This window comes from Pseudophryne corroboree, chromosome 2 (assembly GCF_028390025.1).
Source record: "Pseudophryne corroboree isolate aPseCor3 chromosome 2, aPseCor3.hap2, whole genome shotgun sequence".
In the NCBI taxonomy this organism is placed as follows: domain Eukaryota; kingdom Metazoa; phylum Chordata; class Amphibia; order Anura; family Myobatrachidae; genus Pseudophryne; species Pseudophryne corroboree.
In genome coordinates, this window is record NC_086445.1 from 709,605,470 (window position 1) to 709,624,783 (window position 19,314).

The window sequence follows — 19,314 nt, forward strand, 5'->3', positions numbered from 1 at the left end:
ATTACCACATTATGAACTAGAGACTCACGTGCAGGTTAAAATCTCTGCACTGCCTGTTACGAGGCATCAGAGAGCACTTGCCACAAGTCCCTCTGCTTGATACCTCCTCTTTCTTCCTTCTGGCCAAGTTGGGTGCACTTACCCTCTCTCATTCCTCGTCCTATACCGTTTGGCAAGACGGGAGAACAGCAGAAGGGGAGTCACACCTGTATCATGGCCACTGTATACATCTCTATCTAGTGTCTAAAGATTTGGTATTAAAACTGCTTGACAACTCTTGAGAAATTGAGGTTCCCGCGCCTCATACCTCTAATACGATCTTAATCAAATTTTCCAATATTCATTGTATGAATTCTGTATTCCTGTAAATTAATACTGAGAAATTGAAAGACACATGTGCCTCATACCATTGTTTAAACTTGATAAAGAAAATTAATTTTCTCTAACGTCCTAGTGGATGCTGGGGACTCCGAAAGGACCATGGGGAATAGCGGCTCCGCAGGAGACTGGGCACAAAGTAAAAGCTTTAGGACTAGCTGGTGTGCACTGGCTCCTCCCCCCATGACCCTCCTCCAAGCCTCAGTTAAGATTTTGTGCCCGAACGAGAAGGGTGCAATCTAGGTGGCTCTCCTGAGCTGCTTAGAGTAAAAGTTTAAATAGGTTTTTTTATTTTCAGTGAGACCTGCTGGCAACAGGCTCACTGCATCGAGGGACTAAGGGGAGAAGAAGCGAACTCACCTGCGTGCAGAGTGGATTGGGCTTCTTAGGCTACTGGACATTAGCTCCAGAGGGACGATCACAGGCCCAGCCATGGATGGGTCCCGGAGCCGCGCCGCCGGCCCCCTTACAGAGCCAGAAGAGTGAAGAGGTCCGGAAAATCGGCGGCAGAAGACGTCCTGTCTTCAATAAGGTAGCGCACAGCACCGCAGCTGTGCGCCATTGCTCTCAGCACACTTCACACTCCGGTCACTGAGGGTGCAGGGCGCTGGGGGGGGGGCGCCCTGGGACGCAATGAAAATACCTTAAATGGCTAAAAATACATCACATATAGCTCCTGGGCTATATGGATGTATTTAACCCCTGCCAGTTTTCCACAAAAAAGCGGGAGAAAGGCCGCCGAAAAAGGGGCGGAGCCTATCTCCTCAGCACACAAGCGCCATTTTTTCCTCACAGCTCCGTTGGAGGAAGGCTCCCTGACTCTCCCCTGCAGTCCTGCACAACAGAAACAGGGTAAAACAAGAGAGGGGGGGCACTAAATTGGCATATTAATATATACAGCAGCTATATTAGGGAAAAACACTTATATAAGGTTATCCCTGTATATATATAGCGCTCTGGTGTGTGTTGGCAAACTCTCCCTCTGTCTCCCCAAAGGGCTAGTGGGGTCCTGTCCTCTATCAGAGCATTCCCTGTGTGTGTGCTGTGTGTCGGTACGCTGTGTCGACATGTATGAGGAGGAAAATGGCGTGGAGGCGGAGCAATTGCCTGTGTTAGTGATGTCACCCCCTAGGGAGTCGACACCTGACTGGATGGTCTTATGGAAAGAATTACGTGATAGTGTCGGCACTTTACAAAAGACTGTTGACGACATGAGACAGCCGGCAAATCAGTTAATACCTGTACAGGCGTCTCAAACACCGTCAGGGGCTATAAAACGCCCGTTACCTCAGGTCGATACAGACACTGACACGGACACTGACTCCAGTGTCGACGGTGAGGAAACAAACGTATTTTCCAGTAGGGCCACACGTTACATGATCACGGCAATGAAGGAGGTTTTGAACATTTCTGATACTACAAGTACCACAAAAAAGGGTATTATGTGGGGTGTGAAAAAACTACCCGTAGTTTTTCCTGAATCAGATGAATTAAATGAGGTGTGTGATGAAGCGTGGGTTTCCCCCGATAAAAAACTGCTAATTTCTAAAAAATTATTGGCATTATACCCTTTCCCACCAGAGGTTAGGGCGCATTGGGAAACACCCCCTAGCGTAGATAAGGCGCTCACACGCTTATCAAAACAAGTGGCGTTACCGTCCCCTGATACGGCCGCCCTCAAGGAACCAGCTGATAGGAAGCTGGAAAATATCCTTAAAAGTATATACACACATACTGGTATTATACTGCGACCAGCAATCGCCTCAGCCTGGATGTGCAGTGCTGGGGTGGCTTGGTCGGATTCCCTGACTGAAAATATTGATACCCTGGACAGGGACAATATATTATTGACTATAGAGCATTTAAAGGATGCATTTCTATATATGCGAGATGCACAGAGGGATATTTGCACTCTGGCATCAAGAGTAAGTGCGATGTCCATTTCTGCCAGAAGAGGATTATGGACGCGACAGTGGTCAGGGGATGCGGATTCCAAACGGCATATGGAAGTATTGCCGTATAATGGGGAGGAGTTATTTGGGGTCGGTCTATCGGACCTGGTGGCCATGGCAACGGCTGGAAAATCCACCTTTTTACCCCAAGTCACCTCGCAGCAGAAAAAGATACCGTCTTTTCAGGCTCAGTCCTTTCGTCCCCATAAGGGCAAGCGGGCAAAAGGCCACTCATATCTGCCCCGGGGCAGAGGAAGGGGAAAAAGACTGCAGCAAACAGCCTCTTCCCACGAACAGAAGCCCTCCCCCGCTTCTGCCAAGTCCTCAGCATGACGCTGGGGCCTTACAAGCGGACTCAGGCACGGTGGGGGCCCGTCTCAAGAATTTCAGCGCGCAGTGGGCACACTCGCAAGTGGACCCCTGGATCCTGCAGGTAGTATCTCAGGGGTACAAATTGGAATTCGAGACGTCTCCCCCTCGCCGGTTCCTGAAGTCTGCTTTACCAACGTCTCCCCCCGACAGGGAGGCGGTATTGGAAGCCATTCACAAGCTGTATTCCCAGCAGGTGATAATCAAGGTACCCCTCCTACAACAGGGAAAGGGGTATTATTCCACGCTGTTTGTGGTACCGAAGCCAGACGGCTCGGTGAGACCCATTTTAAATCTGAAATCCTTGAACACTTACATAAAAAGGTTCAAGTTCAAGATGGAGTCACTCAGAGCAGTGATAGCGAACCTGGAAGAAGGGGACTATATGGTGTCTCTGGACATCAAGGATGCTTACCTCCATGTCCCAATTTGCCCTTCTCACCAATGGTACCTCAGGTTTGTGGTACAGAACTGTCACTATCAGTTTCAGACTCTGCCGTTTGGATTGTCCACGGCACCCCGGGTCTTTACCAAGGTAATGGCCGAAATGATGATTCTTCTTCGAAGAAAAGGCGTCTTAATTATCCCTTACTTGGACGATCTCCTGATAAGGGCAAGGTCCAGAGAACAGTTAGAGGTCGGAGTAGCACTATCTCAAGTAGTACTACGACAGCACGGATGGATTCTAAATATTCCAAAATCACAGCTGATTCCGACGACACGTCTGCTGTTCCTAGGGATGATTCTGGACACAGTACAGAAAAAGGTGTTTCTCCCGGAGGAGAAAGCCAAGGAGTTATCCGACCTAGTCAGGAACCTCCTAAGACCAGGCCAAGTGTCAGTACATCAATGCACAAGGGTCCTGGGAAAGATGGTGGCTTCTTACGAAGCGATTCCATTCGGCAGATTCCACGCAAGAACTTTTCAGTGGGATCTGCTGGACAAATGGTCCGGATCGCATCTTCAAATGCATCAGCGGATAACCCTGTCTCCAAGGACAAGGGTGTCTCTCCTGTGGTGGTTACAGAGTGCTCATCTCCTAGAGGGCCGCAGATTCGGCATTCAGGATTGGGTCCTGGTGACCACGGATGCCAGCCTGAGAGGCTGGGGAGCAGTCACACAGGGAAGAAATTTCCAGGGCTTGTGGTCAAGCATGGAAACGTCACTTCACATAAATATCCTGGAACTAAGGGCCATTTACAATGCCCTAAGTCAGGCAAGACCTCTGCTTCAGGGTCAGCCGGTGTTGATCCAGTCGGACAACATCACGGCAGTCGCCCACGTAAACAGACAGGGCGGCACAAGAAGCAGGAGGGCAATGATGGAAGTGGCAAGGATTCTTCGCTGGGCGGAGAATCATGTGATAGCACTGTCAGCAGTGTTCATTCCGGGAGTGGACAACTGGGAAGCAGACTTCCTCAGCAGACACGATCTTCACCCTGTCAAAGTCAGAAAAATGTCTCAATGCACGTTGCCATATTTGCACCGCACACTGGTCCGCGCTGCGCGTGCGTACGCTCTCCCGTGGAGACGCATACCCGCAATAGCGTGCACTCGCAGGCGCGGTATGCGTATTTACGGTAGAGTTTATGTAGTCGTAGCGTGCGACTCATTCGTTACAAATGTTCACAATTAATGTAGTTTATAGATCATGGTCCCTTTGATAGATTCTGAAAGTTTGGTTAAAATACAATGTCCCAGAGCTGAGGAATCCCTCTTTATATCGTACGAAGGGTCTAACAGGAATCATACAGCAGTGTTTGGTACCCATCGGAAGAGTATTTAATTAGCAATATTCCGGTGTTGGTTTGGAGCGTATTAATCGCTCGTGCGAATAGTTATGGACATAAGAAGTTTATGTCCATTTCTATTATTTACACATACTCAGGTATGCGGCGGGAAACCCAGTTTCCCACCCACCTGAGCTGTTGGAAATCGTCACAGCCCACCTGTATGAATCACCCTATGACCTTTTGTTATGATGCAGGGCCGAATTCCTTCGGCCAATGGACAATGGGATTGTAGGACCATGAGATTGCATTGTGTGTGGGGCATAAATAGGCAGGCCGACCACATCCAGCTCTCACTCTCTCATCAACGGTTATCTGCTGATAGCCGGGAGCTGGATATCGAGGCGCAGGCGATCATACCCTTTGTGCGTAAGTTTCTCTCCGTTATCATTGTCTTTCTGTGAGCCAATTTCTCTCTCTCTCTCTCTCTCTCTCTCTCTCTGTTCTGTTCTCTCATATCTCCCCTAGACTAGGCTAGTATTGTATTGTATTAGATAGTATTGTATTGTATTGCATTTAGGTCAGTGTAGTATTGTCTTTTTGTATTTATTGTTTAGTTCTGTGGTTAGGAAGTCTTTGTTATATTGTAGTGTATCATTTGTACTGTTATCCCCTTTTTACAAGTATATTAGATATAATACAGTTAATAGGCTTTGGAACCTATACCAGTATCTGTGTGATTTCTATAGTGTTAAGTGTTCACTTGAGCGTCGGTGACGCTCAAGCAGCTTTGTAGTTAGTCAGGTTACACAAGGTTGCACTTACACCCTGTACTCACATTAAGGTATTCTTTGTATTTCTTTGGTTTAAGGTTTAAACATTAAGGTATAGCGTTGTGAGCGTCTGCGCCGCTGGTGATCTCCTCGTGGTCTCGAGCGTCCGCTACGCCATAGCGAATCATTACTCTAGTCATAGCCAATAACGTGTCCTGTGATCACTGGGCCGTGAGCGAACGTGACGCTTGAGCGTCTCGCCTACGGCTGAGCGATCGCTACGCCAATAGCGTACCATTACGGTACTTCTTAAGCAAACAGCGTACAGTGTTCTTAGCTTCATAAAGGGTTGTTATACGACAAAGGAATTTAGCATTGTCAATTGGGGACTCGTCCTATCCTTCTCATATCTGCACTAGGTAGATCAGCAGACATTATCCCTCCAGCAAAGGGTGGGAGGTTGTCTCACAGTGCTGACGGGATAAGCGTCTGCTTCGCTTAGATAAAGAGTGCTGAAGGAATCCGGGAACCGGAAGTAAGAACAAAACGCTTGTGTCTTTTAAAACTGTTTATTTCTCTTCTGTCTTGCGTATACACGCACGCATACATTTATCTGCATTTCTTTTTCAAATTTCGTATATCACTATTCCTGTTTGCCAAGTTTTATAGTTGATAGAAAGTGTAAAAAGAGATTTGCTGTTATTTCATAATAAAGGTAATAGTTAAAGTATAGAACAACACACGATTTGTCTAGGAGACAAGGCAGTCAGTGTGGATTGCGGTAGATGATCAGGGATCATTTACATTGATAAAAGTATATATTGTGTTACGGTGGATCTTTGCATTGCGTACACGTGTCGCTAACAAAGATTAGCGTACGCAATCCAAAAGGCAGACGCACGCAGCGTACATTACGCAACGTAGCGTCCGGTTACGCTCACGTAGCTCAAGTCACGAAAAAGTTGAATTAGCGCAAAGCGATAATTAGCGCAAGGCGATAAGTAACGCACAGCGGTAGATAACGCGAAGCGGTAAATAACGCAAATCTATTTTTGAAAAAAATCTGAAATTTAGTTTAACAGATCCTGCTCCTAATTGGTAACACTTTTGGCCTAAAGACAATTTCTGCGCAGAAATAGATATAGAAACAAAAGTGTACATGTGTTGAGTGAGTGTGTTTTGTATACAAAAGTTTATATAACTTTAAGGTGGAACCAAAAGGAAAGCCGGGTACTCGTCAAGGGACATACGTGTAAGTGACATATACGGTGGCTAGGGAGGCATCCCTGGTTAAATAATATTTGAGCATTAGAGTATAGCGGACCATAAGGTAACAAGACCAGGAGGTCATAAGGTAACAGACCAGGAGGTCATAAGGTAACAAGACCAGGAGGTCATAAGGTAACAGGTAAAATAGACAAAGAGGTCCGCTATAAAAGTCCAGTGGCACAACGCCTGGGGTGTTGGTGCAGAACCCATATAGGCCATACAAGCTCTTGCTGAAGGAATCGCGGCCGGAAACATCGATTCCATTGATCTTTCAGTACATGACAAGTAGTGCTTGTGTACTGAACGATTGGACCACACGTAATTGTGTGCAGTAGTTAGTAATCTGACCTAATACCATTAGAGTAAAGTGGTCACAAACGCTATCTGTACATTCTGACGTGATTTGTGTAATTTTTTATTTTTGGAAGGGAAGTTCGCTGGTCACTCAGGAACTATCTAACAACCCCAACTTTACTGGAAAGAGTAAGTGTCCTGCGGGTAACCCTCATATGTTCCAGTAAACTGAAGGTTCCATAGGGGCCCTGTATCGAGTACGCCAGCACCATATCGGTGTGATCAGGTCGTATTGGTCGAGGTGGGCGAGTGAGTGGGGTACTCGGTAAACCGCCACCGCCGGCCTACTGTGGAGTAATTTGGTTGTCTGTAAAGGCTTGCTGAAAACCTTGATACAGAGATTCAAGGAGGACTAAGCAACACCTGCAGACTATGGGGGCCAGTTGCTCAGGTAGGGGGCGATCAACCCTGGTTCAGGTTGATTCTGTGAACCGACCAGTTGGGTCGGCACGATATGTAATGTGTGAAAAATATGGAATTCACACCGAATCTTTATGTGATGAATGGGAGAGAATGACTGTACAAGACAGGGACAAATTCCCAAGAATAGGTAGCTTCAGTCCAGAAGTGTTACAAAATTTAAGGAGGAGGATATGTCTCGTAAAATCAACAAAGAGACGAATTCAACATCATGATTGTTTACAGTTATGGCACCAGGAAGGTGAGATACAGAGAGGTTTGGCTCTGGCGGCAGGATCTGGGGCAGTCAGGAAGTTGATTGCCACAGCTCCTCCTCCACCATACATTGCAGGAGAGAAGTTGATTGCGGAGAGAAACGCACTGGGTTGTAAAACACAAACTCTTAGTAACACTGTAAATGTTAATGATGTTAACCAAATAACTCATGCAAGTATTAACCCGTGCAAGATGTACCCTGTTTTGAACCTTCCTCAGGAGTGTGATCAAGAAGACGATTCAGCAACAATTTCAGCTCTCTCTCTTGCAGCCACCATAGCAGAAACCACAGTAGGCACAGCGACACCCACGAGATTAGTGAAAGCCCCTAGCGGAGGGATAGGTGAGGTCGTGTCAACGGGTAAGTACGGCACCATGCACTACACTGAAACAATTGTACCACAACAAGCTGTAGAATCTACACAGGAAGAGGCTGTTAGAATTGCTCCTGTAAGGGTAATAGCAGTTCCCAATGGAAAAACAGATGTGTCTGGAGCCACTCCCATAAGGAACATTGCCATGTACACTCCATTTTCCAGAATGGAATTAAGAACAATAGTGTCCGAATTTCCTGACCCCAGAAAGGACTTAGTTGCTAGCCAAAAATACATCAGGGATCTAGGTAACACTGTAGAACCCAACAACAAGGATTGGCAGATACTGCTAAGAGCTTGTTTACCTTCCAATGTTGACGCAACTCAATTTTTAGCTGACTGTGCATTGGATAAAGATGTACCGCTTACAGACGTGTACAACAAGGATAATGTAAAAAGGATAAATTTACAGCTAAAGGAGTATTTCCCAGCCGTTGTTAAATGGAATAAAATATTTTCCATTAAGCAAAAGGAGTCCGAAACGGCAACAGAATATTTTCACCGGGCACTATTAGAAATGGCAAAGTACACTGGTATAGAAGACATTAAGACCAACCCAAACCATCGAGAAGTAGCAGTATCTGTACTGATGGATGGTTTGAAAGAAACATTAAAAGCTAGGGTACAGACCACGCAGCCATGTTGGCGAGGTCTGTCAGTGTCCACATTGAGAGAGGCTGCTATTGATCACGACAGAAACATCACTAGGCACAGGGAATCGCAAAGTGATAAGTTGATGTCCGTAAGTATACAGGCGCTGACCACAAGGCAGCCTGCGTATGTACCACCGAATCCTGTGGGTAAGGCAAGTGTAATAACATGTTTTTCTTGTAACAGACCGGGACACTTTGCACGAGAATGTAGAACAAAGAATGTACAAAGATCTTTTCAACCCCCTAGACAACAACACAACACACGACATTGGGAGCAGGGTCCACAGAGGCGGAGTTTTGAGCCACATACAGGGGAAACAAAAAGATATCCCCCGAACAGAGATTGGCATGCCTCTGGTAGTTCCCAGCTAACTCCCTCACAAGTAGTTGCTGCCAGCGGGATTCAGGGAGGTCAGCATACCCAATAGGGGTGTGGCCATACCTGTAATCTGCACCCAGTTAAGTTGATTGCTAGTCTTGGAAGCGAACCAGAAATTGCAATCAATGTAGCTGGTAAAACTTTAAACTTTCTTGTAGACACAGGGGCGGCCAAGTCAGTGATAAATTCGACAGTGGGCATGAGAACCACTGGTAGGACAGTTCCAGCCATGGGAGTAACAGGAGTAGTCCAGCACTACCCTGTTAGCAAACCAGCCGAGATTACAATAGGGCCTTTGCATACCAAGCATTCCTTTTTGCTAGCTGCATCGGCACCAACTAATCTCCTGGGGAGAGACTTACTATGTAAAATGGGTTGCGTCATTTATTGTACTCCTGAAGGTGTATTCTTGGACATTCCTGAGAATCACGCTCAGGAAGTACGAGACATGCTAGACTCCCCATCAAAATTAATGTCACATTCCATTATGACAAATAGGAATCCATCCCAAGTAGAAGAGATGACATCTCAGATACCAGAGTCACTTTGGACAAAAGATGGACAGGACACTGGATTAATGGCAAACGTAGCTCCAGTAGTTGTACAAGTAAAAGATGGTAGGATAGCTCCAAAAATCCCACAGTATCCTCTGAAGCCAGAGGTGGAGTTAGGAGTTTTCCCAGTAATAGAGCGCTTGCTACAACAGGGCATTCTAGTTAGAACGTCCAGCACAGCAAATAGTCCCATCTTCCCTGTTAAAAAGAGTGGGGGGAGGGGTTACAGGCTAGTGCAGGATCTAAGGGGGATTAACAAAATAGTTGAGAGTCAGTTCCCCGTAGTGCCTAATCCAGCTGTCATCCTAATGCAAATTCCTCCCACTGCCAAATTTTTCACTGTTATTGACCTCTGCTCCGCATTCTTTTCGGTACCTCTGCACCCTGACAGCCAATATTTGTTTGCATTCACATACAGAGGAGTCCAATACACGTGGACTCGGTTACCCCAAGGTTTCATAGATAGTCCAAGTATATTTTCTCAGGCTTTGCATGATTGTTTACAGTCTTTCCAACCAGACAGTGGATCAGTATTGATACAGTATGTGGACGATTTATTACTGTGTTCAGATTCACTGGAAGCATCTCTGAAGGATACGAAACAGCTCCTGTTTCATCTTTCAGACACAGGTCACAAGGTTTCCAAAGACAAGTTGCAATTATGCCAAACTAAGGTAAAATATTTGGGACACTGTCTAACACAAGGACTGAGACACCTGACCGCTGATAGAATCCAAGCCATTAGAGACATGACACTGCCACAAACCCAACAACAGATCAGGACGTTTCTAGGAATGTGTGGGTATTGCCGTAATTGGATCCCAGGGTTTTCCATATTGGCGCTACCTTTGCAGGAAATGGTCTCTTCAAACAAACCTGATCGGATTTCGCATACAGACGAATCTGAAACAGCATTTGAGAGACTCAAACAGTGCCTAACGCAGGCACCAGCACTAGGTATGCCAGACTATGGGAAACCCTTTGAACTATACGGAACAGAAAGTGCTGGGTGCGCAGCAGGTGTACTAACACAAAAACACGGTGACGCCAGCAGGCCAGTCGCATACTACAGCGCCCAGCTAGACACGGTAGCGCGATCCCTCCCCACATGCTTGCGTAGCGTTGCGGCGATAGCATTGCTAGTAACGAAAAGCGAAGATGTCGTGCTAGGCCACAACCTCACAATCCATACACCGCATGCGGTATCTGCCTTATTGAATTCTGCCCAAACCAGACACGTCTCATCTGCAAGGTTTACAAGATGGGAATTGGCATTAATGGCCCCAGTAAACATCACCATAAGGAGATGCAGCGCATTAAATCCTGCAACATTTCTCCCAGGTGTGCCTGGTCAGACACAAAGGGTGGAAGGTGAGAGTGATGGGGAAGGAGGATTTAATGCAAAGGAAGATACACATGATTGTATGGAATATTTGACCCAAAATTTTACCGCAAGGCCTGACATCAGTGACAATCCACTGGAAGATGCAGAACTCACGTTCTACACGGACGGTAGTTGTCACAGACAGTCAGACTCGGGAGACTTGTGTACTGGATACGCAGTCGTAGATGACCAAGACACCATAGAAGCGGAACCGCTAGGCCCACCTCACTCAGCCCAGGTTGCTGAACTGGTCGCCCTAACCAGAGCATGTGAATTGGCTAAGGGTAAGTCAGCCAATATCTACACCGATTCCAGATACGCGTTCGGGGTAGTCCATGATTTCGGAGCGCTATGGCGGCTCAGAAATTTCATGACGGCGGCTGGTACACCGATAGCGCATGCAGCTTATATAAAAAGGCTTCTAACAGCGATACAGGAACCCGACAGAGTGGCTGTTATCAAATGTAAAGCACATACATATAGCCAAGACCCAGTATCCCTTGGTAACAGCCGAGCAGACGAAGCCGCAAAGCTTGCAGCTGCTACCCCCATACAGACAGACACCACACAACTGATGGTATTTAATACCATCAACACACAAAAGTTGTGTGAGATGCAGAATTTGTGTTCCACACAGGAGAGAGCAGTCTGGAAGGCAAAGGGATATGGCCAGGAGTCCTCAGGGCTCTGGACGGATGGACATGGTAAACCAGTGGCCCCCAGGGCATACCTTCCATGTCTGGCTGAAGCAGCTCACGGGCTGACTCATCTAGGCAAGGAGGGGATGTGCAAATTGGTAAGAGCATACTGGTGCGCCCCAGGATTCTCCTCTCATGCGGGTAAAAGAGCAATGTCATGCCTTACCTGTCTGAGAAAGAATATTGGAAAAGCAATACCTACAGAACCATCCCATATCCCACCTGCCGGCGGCCCTTTCCAGGTAATACAAATTGACTTCATTCAATTACCCCCATGTCGAAATTTGAAATATGTACTTGTTTGTATAGATGTTTTCTCGAATTGGGTCGAAGCTTTTCCAGCAGCTACAAATACCGCTATGTTTACAGCTAAGAAAATTGTGCAGGAATTTGTATGTAGATATGGTATCCCTAGAATCATTGAAAGTGATAGGGGTACCCATTTTACAGGTGATGTCTTTCAAGGAATGTGTAAGTTGATGGGAATTGATAGCAAGCTGCACACTCCGTACCGTCCACAGGCGAGTGCGAAGGTCGAAAGAGTGAACAGCACTATTAAAAAATAAATTGAGTAAAGTAATGGCAGAGACAGGATTGACGTGGCCAGAAGCTTTACCCATTGTTTTGTATAGCATCAGAACCACTCCCAGGTCCCCTCTTAATCTGTCTCCTTTTGAAATCTTGTTTGGTCGACAACCGCATGTCATGATTAACCCTCAGGATGATTTGAAATGTAACAATGAAGTAACTGTAAAGTACTTGATTAACATGAGTAAGCAGTTGAGGAATCAAAATGATAATCTGAAGTTGATGATTCCTGATTTACCCGATAGTAATTGTCATGACATTGAACCTGGGGATTATGTAATGATACAAAATTTTCTACGCTCAGGTTGTCTTATTGATAGATGGGAAGGACCATACCAGGTCTTATTGACTAGCACCACAGCATTGAAGGTTGCTGAGAGAGAGACCTGGGTCCATTCATCCCACTGCAAAAAGGTTGCTGATCCAGAGAAGTCCCGTGATAAGGAACAGACGGTAGAGGTTGTATCACTGGAGTGTCTGTTCCAGGAGGACTGAGGCGGCACCTGAGCCTTGAAGACCGAAAGCAGTTGTCGACTCCCTTCTCCCTTTTATTGTTTTTCTCCACTTCCCAGCCCCTCTCCCTTAAAATTTCTTTTTCCCCCTTCTCATTCTTCTCTATTTCCTCCTCAAAGATGGACTTGCCCCAAGAGACTGTGATCCGGATTTTGATGTTAACCATGATGTTGACCAGAGCAGTCTGTTCCGGCGAGAGTACCATAGAGGTCGAGAGAGGTTCTGGAATGGGTTCCGATTATGATGATGGAGGCGTAGTTTTCCAAGATCAACCAAACCAACAAGCAAAGGCGAGTATCAGAAAACGATCCGATAGAAGAAATTGTGATGGATTGTTAGCTGAAGAAAATTGTATCTGTAGGCTCTGTGATAATCTGGTTGAAGATGGATGCATAAAGAAATGCCAATCTAGTTTTAATATCCATATAGACCGGCATCCATTGAGTGACTATCACTCTTTAGTGGGTAACGTGTTAAACCAAACAGATTGTTGGGTATGCTCTCAAGTACCTCAGGGTCACAGCAAATCAGGGCTAGTACCATTTCCTTTAACGTTAGGGGAGGTACTTGAGCTAAGTGGTGGGAGACCGGTGGACCGGAGGTTTAATATCTCCAGCCCTCCTAGTTTGAAGCTCCACCAATACCATGTGGATAGGTCCCTCATATGTTTTAACATCTCCAATCCCAGAAAACCGGGAAATTGGGAAGTGTCATGGAGCAACCTTACCATGACCTTTTCACACAGAGCAGATAGAATGCCTACAGATACAGAGCTCGTACGCCATATAGCCAGTAGAGGAAAATCTTTCCGGTATCGATATACCTTAGGAAATAGGATTACTAGAGTTGGAGAGGTATCACCAGGATACTGTGCACATATCGTACAAACCGATACGTGCATTAAACAGATGGAAGAATTAGGGTCAGGAAATTTCACCTGGAAGGTTTGTAACATGGTCATGTCCTTCTCCGTCCCCTATGTTCTCCCCGATGACGCATATTTCATATGTGGGAGAAAGGCGTACAAGTGGCTTGCCCCAAACTCTGAAGGATTGTGTTATATTGGAAAAGTATTGCCTGAAGTGATGACTGTTACACATGACAAAATGAAGGACATACACCGTGGTGCCCAAGCTCCTTATACTCACACTCATTACGAGCACCGAGTTAAAAGACAACTGTCAGAAAGGTTAGAGCATCCGGCCTCTGATCTTATCCATGAATCCACCGGGATTCAGGTTCTGGTAGCGTTAGATTTCACTCGTACCGCTCGGGGAGTGATGAATTATAGATACATTTCCGCACTCGCCAATTTGTTAGATAATATCACTGAAATGTATGATGACACGTTTAGATACACTGGAAGAGAACTTCAAGCTTACAAAACAGAACTAGTTCAGCATAGGATGGTTCTTAATTATCTTACAGCAGTAACAGGCGGATATTGTGTTACATTGGCAACACAGTACGGCATAAAGTGTTGCACGTATATCACAAATAGCACCGAGGATCCGGTAGAGGTCATAGACCAAAAGATGGACGATATTCTGCAATTAAAGTGGGAATTTCGCCGAAAACACAATCTCACCCTTGCTGCTGTAGGTAATGAGCTGACTAGTTGGGTGTCATGGTTGAACCCGCGAAATTGGTTCTCCGGGTTAGGAGACTGGGCTCAAGGAGTCATAATGGATGTTGGAAAGTTTCTACTATGTATCTTGGGTGTCGTTATATCGATTGGATTGATATTTAGATGCGGGCAGGCTTTAATGAGGTGCCAACAAAGTACAAAAGTGATGAGCTTGAGGAGTGAGGAAACCGTAATTAACCTGGATTTGATTTATGACCCAATGATAGAAACCAGGATGTGATGAAAATGCGATTATACGGTCCGTTTCTTTCACCTGTTTTTCTGCTTTTCTCCAAGATACAAAGACCCCCTTGGACGAGGAAGTTGACGAGACGCTATACAGACAACAGACAAGCACCAAAGAAGAAGATTTGACAACTTTAAATATGGACACTTGATGAACTTTGCCATGGATCCCCAGTTTCCCTAGTACTTTTAAACTCACGCTAGCCCAACATTTTTTGTAAATCTGATGGCTCAGACAAAGCTATTTGCTCATGCCCAAGGAGCAATACAGCGCAAAGAAGACGACTCTCAACAGATACCGAACACAACTTCGACGACAGATGTACATTCCCCTGACATAGAATATCATTGCATTTTTCGTAAGTGTTCTTTATCTTCATCTCTACAACCCTCAGGTAACGACACACATAGACGATAGGGAATACAGGCACAGATATCAGCAACCACATACCTCCCCCATTCATGTATCATCAACTAAAATGTGCTCCCCATTTTGTTCAAAATCCGAAAAGAGCTCGGTAAAGTTTGACAGCCCATCCACAGACCTGTACCACAGGATAAGAAGGAATTCAAATGTATACTTCGCAATACCTCGAAGCTTGATTTACAACACGTACGGCACGATGATACATGACCCCCCAAACATGGATTCATACACACATGCTTCTGCTATCCCACTAGGTCATACCCTCTTCACACCTTCTCCTCTCTCCTCCCCTACCCAACCATGGAAATCAATTAACCCCTGACTTACATTTTTCTCCTTAAATGTTTTGTGGCAGTTATTATTGACTGCCAAAGGGTGGACTGTCAAAGTCAGAAAAATGTCTCAATGCACGTTGCCATATTTGCACCGCACACTGGTCCGCGCTGCGCGTGCGTACGCTCTCCCGTGGAGACGCATACCCGCAATAGCGTGCACTCGCAGGCGCGGTATGCGTATTTACGGTAGAGTTTATGTAGTCGTAGCGTGCGACTCATTCGTTACAAATGTTCACAATTAATGTAGTTTATAGATCATGGTCCCTTTGATAGATTCTGAAAGTTTGGTTAAAATACAATGTCCCAGAGCTGAGGAATCCCTCTTTATATCGTACGAAGGGTCTAACAGGAATCATACAGCAGTGTTTGGTACCCATCGGAAGAGTATTTAATTAGCAATATTCCGGTGTTGGTTTGGAGCGTATTAATCGCTCGTGCGAATAGTTATGGACATAAGAAGTTTATGTCCATTTCTATTATTTACACATACTCAGGTATGCGGCGGGAAACCCAGTTTCCCACCCACCTGAGCTGTTGGAAATCGTCACAGCCCACCTGTATGAATCACCCTATGACCTTTTGTTATGATGCAGGGCCGAATTCCTTCGGCCAATGGACAATGGGATTGTAGGACCATGAGATTGCATTGTGTGTGGGGCATAAATAGGCAGGCCGACCACATCCAGCTCTCACTCTCTCATCAACGGTTATCTGCTGATAGCCGGGAGCTGGATATCGAGGCGCAGGCGATCATACCCTTTGTGCGTAAGTTTCTCTCCGTTATCATTGTCTTTCTGTGAGCCAATTTCTCTCTCTCTCTCTCTCTCTCTGTTCTGTTCTCTCATATCTCCCCTAGACTAGGCTAGTATTGTATTGTATTAGATAGTATTGTATTGTATTGCATTTAGGTCAGTGTAGTATTGTCTTTTTGTATTTATTGTTTAGTTCTGTGGTTAGGAAGTCTTTGTTATATTGTAGTGTATCATTTGTACTGTTATCCCCTTTTTACAAGTATATTAGATATAATACAGTTAATAGGCTTTGGAACCTATACCAGTATCTGTGTGATTTCTATAGTGTTAAGTGTTCACTTGAGCGTCGGTGACGCTCAAGCAGCTTTGTAGTTAGTCAGGTTACACAAGGTTGCACTTACACCCTGTACTCACATTAAGGTATTCTTTGTATTTCTTTGGTTTAAGGTTTAAACATTAAGGTATAGCGTTGTGAGCGTCTGCGCCGCTGGTGATCTCCTCGTGGTCTCGAGCGTCCGCTACGCCATAGCGAATCATTACTCTAGTCATAGCCAATAACGTGTCCTGTGATCACTGGGCCGTGAGCGAACGTGACGCTTGAGCGTCTCGCCTACGGCTGAGCGATCGCTACGCCAATAGCGTACCATTACGGTACTTCTTAAGCAAACAGCGTACAGTGTTCTTAGCTTCATAAAGGGTTGTTATACGACAAAGGAATTTAGCATTGTCAACCCGGGGGAGTGGGGACTTCACCCAGAAGTCTTCCACATGATTGTGAACCGTTGGGAAAAACCAAAGGTGGACATGATGGCGTCCCGCCTCAACAAAAAACTGGACAGATATTGCGCCAGGTCAAGGGACCCTCAGGCAATAGCTGTGGACGCTCTGGTAACACCGTGGGTGTACCAGTCAGTGTATGTGTTCCCTCCTCTTCCTCTCATACCAAAAGTACTGAGAATCATAAGAAGGAGAGGAGTAAAGACTATACTCGTGGCTCCGGATTGGCCAAGAAGGACTTGGTACCCGGAAATTCAAGAGATGCTCACGGAAGACCCGTGGCCTCTACCTCTAAGAAAGGACCTGCTCCAGCAGGGACCATGTCTGTTCCAAGACTTACCGCGGCTGCGTTTGACGGCATGGCGGTTGAACGCCGGATCCTGAAGGAAAAAGGCATTCCGGATGAAGTCATCCCTACCCTGATCAAAGCCAGGAAGGATGTAACCATACAACATTATCACCGTATTTGGCGTAAATATGTTGCGTGGTGCGAGGCCAGGAAGGCCCCTACAGAGGAATTTCAACTGGGTCGTTTCCTGCATTTCCTGCAAACAGGACTGTCTATGGGCCTCAAATTAGGGTCCATTAAGGTTCAAATTTCGGCCCTGTCAATATTCTTCCAAAAAGAACTGGCTTCTGTTCCTGAAGTTCAGACGTTTGTCAAGGGAGTACTGCATATACAGCCTCCTTTTGTGCCTCCAGTGGCACCTTGGGATCTCAATGTAGTTTTGGGATTCCTAAAATCACATTGGTTTGAACCACTCACCACTGTGGACTTAAAATATCTCACATGGAAAGTGGTAATGCTGTTAGCCCTGGCTTCAGCCAGGCGTGTCTCAGAATTGGCGGCTTTATCCTATAAAAGCCCTTACCTAATTTTTCATACGGACAGGGCAGAATTGAGGACTCGTCCTCAATTTCTTCCTAAGGTGGTTTCAGCATTTCACTTAAACCAGCCTATTGTGGTGCCTGCGGCTACTAGGGACTTGGAGGATTCCAAGTTGCTGGACGTAGTCAGGGCCCTGAAAATATATGTTTCCAGGACGGCTGGAGTCAGAAAATCTGATTCGCTGTTTATCCTGTATGCACCCAGCAAGCTGGGTGCTCCTGCTTCTAAGCAGACGATTGCTCGTTGGATTTGTAGTACAATTCAGCTTGCACATTCTGTGGCAGGCCTGCCACAGCCAAAATCTGTAAAAGCCCATTCCACACGGAAAGTGGGCTCATCTTGGGCGGCTGCCCGAGGGATCTCGGCTTTACAACTTTGCCGAGCAGCTACTTGGTCAGGGGCAAACACGTTTGCTAAATTCTACAAATTTGATACCCTGGCTGAGGAGGACCTGGAGTTCTCTCATTCGGTGCTGCAGAGTCATCCGCACTCTCCCGCCCGTTTGGGAGCTTTGGTATAACCCCCATGGTCCTTTCGGAGTCCCCAGCATCCACTAGGACGTTAGAGAAAATAAGAATTTACTTACCGATAATTCTATTTCTCATAGTCCGTAGTGGATGCTGGGCGCCCATCCCAAGTGCGGATTGTCTGCATTACTTGTACATAGTTATTGTTACAAAAATCGGGTTATTGTTGTTGTGAGCCATCTTTTCAGAGGCTCCTTCTGTTATCATGCTGTTAACTGGGTTCAGATCACAAGTTGTACGGTGTGATTGGTGTGGCTGGTATGAGTCTTACCCGGGATTCAAAATCCTTCCTTATTGTGTACGCTCGTCCGGGCACAGTATCCTAACTGAGGCTTGGAGGAGGGTCATGGGGGGAGGAGCCAGTGCACACCAGCTAGTCCTAAAGCTTTTACTTTGTGCCCAGTCTTCTGCGGAGCCGCTATTCCCCATGGTCCTTTCGGAGTCCCCAGCATCCACTACGGACTATGAGAAATAGAATTATCGGTAAGTAAATTCTTATTTTTCAGGATTGTACTGCATTAGAGACCAATGCTAAGTCTTTTGAGAAATTGAATGAGATATATGTGCCTCACATCACTGTTAAAGCACGATAAGGATATTACTCATTCAGGAATATACCGAACTGGAGATTTATGTACAGTTTTTTGAGATATTGAAAGATTATTGTACATTGTAGATTAAGTGCTCCGCTCCTGTTTTTAAGTGATTAATCGATACTGAGCAATTGTGTCGTTTTTGAGCTATTGTGTAAAAGCATCAGGGTCGCACACCCCTGCATTTAGTATACATGTGAATATTAACCAATCATTCTCTCACATAGGTGGCGGTATTACATGGCTGGTGGATGATATGTTCATGTCCACCACTAACAGCCCCACAGATACTCTTCACTGACAACAGGGACCCGTACTGCTGTACAGGTGACCCAACCAAAATAACCAACCAGTGACCCATGATTCAAACCAATTGCCCTGTGAAACCTATTTATGGGCTATATAACTGATAAGATGATGGTCACACTATTTAATTTTTAAATACACCTCATTTCCTACACATTGCGTTAAGGGAAACATTACACAGACGGACCTCAA